The following is a 6,333-nucleotide window of genomic DNA, read 5'->3' as shown; positions in this document are numbered from 1 at the left end:
TGTATACCGAACCAAAGTATTTAAGCATAGAAATATATTTTAATGAAACAGAAACTGAGCCACATTTTTTTACATGAAAGTAGAGTTCTGAAAATATGCATATCAAACTTTCAATAATAAAATCTACAAAGAGGAAAACACACAGGTTTTAAATATCTAATAAATTTTATAAGTTCATACACTCATGAAGTGGTGTGCTTGTAAATAGGCTCTCTAAAAGAAATAAAACTGAATAAGGAAGCAAGTAAACCCTTGATTTGTAGTGTTTACCTGCTTTCAGGTACAACTCTCACTATATCTGATTTCAAGTTATCAATGGCTTAACAAGCAGCTCACGAAATTTCTGAATCTTTAATAATCAGCTTTCGTAAGCCAACATGAGACAACTCCACCACACCACTGTGACTCTTTTAGCAATACCCCAGGTAAGATTCAGAATATTTCTATGACCACAAAAAGTTCCTGTATATACCCTTTTAATCAATTCTGATCCCTTACTTAAAAAAAAAAAAAAGAAAAGATTTCAATTTATATAACTAAAGATTAGTTTTGTCTGGTTTTGAATTCCATATAAATGGAATGCTCTAGTATGTACTCTTTTAAAATCTAGTTTCTTTCACTCAATATGTTTTTAAAACGATTTTATTTTTCTATGTATTACATCATATTTTATGTTATTGCTGAGTGATATTGCATTTTGTGGACACATAACAGTTTATACATTTTCTTCTTGTTGCACATGAAGTTTCAGGTTTTTATTATTAAGAATAATATTGCTATATCATATATAAGCATATTTAAGTACATATTTATAAAATAGTTTTTTGGCATGTTGGTCTGCTAATTCCAACATCTTTCTCATCTCCTAGTCTAATGCTATTGACTTTTTTTCTTCATTGAGAAAAAATATCTTTCTGCCTCATTGTATGTCTACAAATTATTTTATTGCAGGTTGGCCATTGTAGATTATAAATTGTTGGACATCTAGATTACGTTGTTTTCTTTTAATGGGTGGTGTTGATTTTTGTGCTGGTTGGCAGTTAAGTTACTGTGGATTTCCTGGCTGTAACAAGCTTTATTTTAGTCTTCAGCAGGTTGTTATTTCAATTTTGCGCTTAGTATTAAAATGTGTAGCCTCCTCTAGAGTGTTTCTTTCGTCCAAAGATGAATACTATTTCTAAGTTCCTGACTAAATGCCCACGATGCTCAACAACATCTCTCCACTCTGGGAGGGCAAGATCTTCAGTGTCTCCTGGTGCTGCATAATCTTTAGTATCACTACTTCATTCTTAGCCCTGGATCAGATCTCCGCTAAACACATATCCTCACCCCATAATTGGCAATCTTGTCTGGATCACACACTCCTAGTGAATCTCACTGCAGACTTCTGGGGCTACTCCTCTGAAGAGTTCTCTCTTGTCTGATGCTCTGTTGTGCAAATTTGTCCAAAGTGGTACATCTAATTGTTGACAGAATTTTCCTAAAATCAGCATTATTGCTTTTTCTATTTTATCACTGACTTACTAATTGTGATTCTAACATTTTTTACATTAGCACATAATTCAGTGCATTAATAGAGGATGACTCATACTTTCACATTTATAAGGCATTTTCAGTGATGAATTCACAAAAGATGTTGTCCTTGTTATTTCTGGTTATTAAAAAGAAACCGCACAGGCTAACCTATCTATTTCTATCAAATTTGTGCTATTATCATTGCTATGAGTATGGCTTTAAGCTTTTATTTATGACTGGTATTATATGAATACCCACAATCTTTACCATCTATAGAATTTTTTTATTGCAAAATGGTCTGTAATCCTATGAAGTCCATTCTCTAAAATCAAATGGTTTTAAGTATATAGAACCTATGATGACTTTGAAACTTTTGTTAATTTAACAGAATTTATATTTTATTGAAATGACAATAGCAAGAAAGGTAAATTAAGATATTAACTTGAAAAAAACTAATTTCTTAAAACCAGAAGCAAATATTTGATATTTGTTTTTTCTTATAGTTTCTTCCATCAAAAACCAACATTATAACACTTGAACATTAGTACAAGTGGCTGCTATTTTAAAGAAAGAAATTGCTTTTAATTATTTTATTGAATTTTTCTCTTTGTTTTGACCTTAAATGTCTGTGAAATATTATAATATTTTATTAATATTTGGGAAGTTAATATTTGATAACAGTAAGCAATTAGGATATGAACTTAAAATTCTTTAACCCCAGCACTTTCGGAGGCCGACACAGGTGGATCACGAGGTCAGTTGATCGAGACAATCCTAGCTAAAATAGTGAAACACTATCTCTACTAAAAATACAAAAAATTAGCCGGGCGTGGTGGCACTTGCCTGTAGTCCCAGCTACTTGGGAGGCTGAGGCAGGAGAATCACTTGAACCCAGGAGGCAGAGGTTGCAGTGAGCCGAGATTGCGCCACTGAATTCCAGCCTGGGCGACAGAGCAAGACTTTGTCTCAAAAACAAACAAACAACAACAACAACAAAAAAGCAAAAACAAATGTAATCTAATTTTTCTCTACAGAATGTCTGCCAAAATAAGTGAGTTGGAGCTTGAGAATATTATGATCCACAGTTGAATTTATATCCATTTGGTTGCATTTATTATCCATAGATCAATCATAGACTGATTATTGACTCTATTAGCAGTCTTTGGGTTTAAATATTAAGGATATTGTTTTCTTTTTTAAAAACTTGGTACATATTCATTAAGCAATTACTCTATGTTAATCATTGCTCCAGATATTGGTGATACATCAATTTAAAAAATCCTAATCTCTGCACTGGTGAAGACTTTATCTAGAAGTAAAGACTTCCAGAGATTTTTTCGTTATATATGTGTGTGATATTTACTCATAGAAACATTCTATAAAACTCCACAAAATAAATGTTCTCAATCTCAGGGTCTCCTCTTCTACTATTTGGGTTAATAGACTAAGATTTTTTTCTTTTTCTTTTTTCAATCTTAGGAAAATATTTTTCCCTCAATGTTTACTATCCTTTTAAAACTGTAGAAGGTTAATTATACCCATCTCTCCACAGCCTATGTTGAAACACGTTCTGTTTTCTTTAATCTTTTCTCATAAATCCATCAACCTCAAGTCTTTAAGCATTCTCATTACTTTTCCCTGAACTCTATCCAGTTTTTCTACATACTTCTAATAATGACGACCTTAGGAATGAGTTCTGTAATCCAGGTGTGAGCTCAACATAGTTCTGTAGACAGAACCTTTCATTCCCAGACTTTATGACATGAGTTTTCCGCCAAAGGAAGAGGTTTTTTTCACTTACAGTCAAACTTTAAATTTCGGGGCTCCACGTGGCTTTGATCTGGGTCCTCTTTCTCTTCTTTTTTTTTTTTTTACCATCAACTCCCTAGCACTGCTGTCTGCTATAGGTTCAAGCACCATATGATGTTTGAAATCAGAGTAGACATATTATGACCACGTTCAGATCTGCGTCTCTGCAACAAACTCCCTCTCTGTACTTTATATAGCAATAATTAAAAAGAAGGGAATATAGAAGGAGAAAAAAAATGTCTTAAAATTTCTTGAGTACTTACTGTGTTCTAACCACCTTTCTAGACAGGTTGTATTTATTTTTCTCAAAACAATCATGATGAAAGTAGTGCTATAATTTTTATTTTATAGATAAAAGAATTGATCCTCAGGTGAGGGTAATATTCTCTGAACTGTTTTCCCCACAAAACAGTGATATACTTTTAAAAATCGATTTATCCAAAAATGCATTTTAAAACAATATAAACTATTTTATTGACAGTAATAATTCAGTGGTTTCCCTTTGCTATCAGGCCAAACTCTAAAATTATTAACATTACATACAGGCCCCTGGGAGCACTAGGAAGAAGGAACTTTGTGTCTATGGCTTATTCTTGTATTCCCAGAGCTTAGAATATGGTCTGACCACCTTCCTGATTTGTTATTTTCCCCTTTGGAATTTCTGTTCCTTTAGCCTTTAAGTTTCAGTCGCATTCTTCTTCTTTTGGTTCTTCAAACAAGCAGACTTTTCTGGGGTCAGGACCTTTGATATTTTGGCCGCTCTTCTGGAAAACTTTTCATTCCCATTGTTGTTAGTTGAGTTAGAGTCATCTGTTTGCACTCAGTTTCACTGTTGCATATTTAGAGAAGCCTAGTGGTGTGCAGGCCTGTCCGCACCAAGTTGTAAACGTTGATTGTGTTAATTTCATCCCAACTTTGTGTTCAATGATATCACATTAGTAATATCATATTAGTATCTTAAAATTGACCATTGTTGGGTAGTTATTCCACAGAAACAAGTGAATGCAACACATGGGAACTCACTTCCCTTCCTGCTGCCAAGAGCCCATTGTTAAACACCCACTGGCACACCACTGAGAGAGCTTTTTTCTCATTACCCTGAAGCGGGCTGATCATTTGTTGGTCACTTAATACTTCTAATTATGTAATTATTTACACTTGTAATTATGTAATTATTCTATGACAATTTTAAATATCATTAACATGTCCTCCATTAGAGCTTACGAATTTTGTCTTTTGTGTATATTACTATGTCCCTAGTGAATGGAACAGTGTGGACACTAAATAAATATTTGTTGATTATAAAAACAAACTATTGCTTCATCTGTAGAAATTGCTTCCTTAGACTTTAAGAAAGTAATTGCAGAAAGTTGGTTAATCATTTATCCATAGATACATATCAAATTACTACAAATTTAGCAGCTTAAAACAACACACATTTATTATCTCAAAATTTCTGTGAGTCAATAGTCCAGATATAGCTTAGCTGAGTCTTCTTCAGACGATTTCACAGAACTGCAGTCTGGAATTTCGTTTGGATGTTTTAAGGGAATAATGTACTTCCAAGCTGATTCATGTTGCTTGCAGAATTCATTTCCTTGTGGTTGTGGGTCTGTAATCTTAGGCTTTTTTTCTGGTTGTCAGCTAGAACCTCCTCCTCAGCAACTGGAGGCCTCCCACAGTCCCTAAAAACCACCTAAGTTCCTGGCCACATAAGCATTTCCTGCATAGTCCCATATTTCATCAAGGAAGCAAGAGAGTCTCTGGAGTGAGTCTACTATCAAGACAGAGCCTTCCATATAGTGAGGTAATCACAAGAGTGGCAGTCCATAAGCTTTGCTGATTCAGTGGATTAGAAGCAGCCAGGTTTTGTGCAAACTACAGGGGAGGAGATCATACAAAGGTGTGAACACAGGAGGCAAAGATTATGAGGAGAATAATAAAGAGCTTGTTCGCTAAGGAAATATTAAAAAAACTCATTATAGATTGTATCTAATTACATAATAAATGGCTATAACATTAGAAGTAAACATGTAAAAATGCTGTAAATACCAATTATAGCAGAGCTACCTTTAGGAATATATGATTACTTACTCTTCTAAAAACAATAATGGACAGCCTTTATTAGTTTGGTTTGTTTTCCATTCAATAAATAGAAATATATACTTCTAGAAATTTAACTCAAATCTCAGTTTCTTGTAAAGGATACTGTTGCTATTATTTGTTTGTAGAATCTCTATTAGATTCAATAATCCAATGCCATAACCTTAGTTTTAGTTTGTGAAGCCCTTCTATTGGATAAGCATTGCTAGTAACTAGAAGCTATCAATAGCAGAGATGCTATAACCATGTTGAAGGCTCATTATCTCCTTGATCTTAATCACACTGGTCTATAACAGATAATATGAAAATCTGAAGCTAGAACATTTGACAGAAAATGTTTGTTTTTCATTTTAAACTGTAGACAATGGGGTTGATTTTTATTCAAACTGTGTCCCCTGTGCTTATCCACATTAGGTGCTTTCACTGCATGTTTGTTTAAATGTATTCAAACTCTGATTCCTTTGTTCTATCCTCAACCCTTCAACCTTGCCTGTCTCGAAGACTGTTCACAAACATAAGAGACCAAGGAAGCCATCTGTGGTGGCTCACACCTGTAACCCCAGCATTTTGGGAGGCCAAAGCAGGTGGGTCATTTGAGGTCAGGCGTTCGAGACCAGCCTGGCCAACACAGTGAAATCCTGTCTTTACCAAAATACAAAATAAAATTAGTCGGGCAGTGTGGCATTACATGGTGCATGTCTGTAATCCCAGTTACTTGGGAGGCTGAGGCAGGAGAATTGCTTGAGCCTGAGAGGTGGAGGCTGCAGCAGTGAGCCAAGATCGCACCACTGCACTCCACTCTGGGTGACAGAGTGAGACCCTGTCAAAAAAAAAAAGAATAAGAAAAAAAAAGAAAGAAAGAGAGAGAGAGAAAGAAAGAAAGAAAAAGAAAGAGAGAGAGAGAAA

Source organism: Colobus angolensis, unplaced genomic scaffold (genome assembly GCF_000951035.1).
Source record: "Colobus angolensis palliatus isolate OR3802 unplaced genomic scaffold, Cang.pa_1.0 Scaffold141, whole genome shotgun sequence".
NCBI classification, from domain to species: Eukaryota; Metazoa; Chordata; class Mammalia; order Primates; family Cercopithecidae; genus Colobus; species Colobus angolensis.
This window is presented reverse-complemented; position numbering follows the sequence as displayed.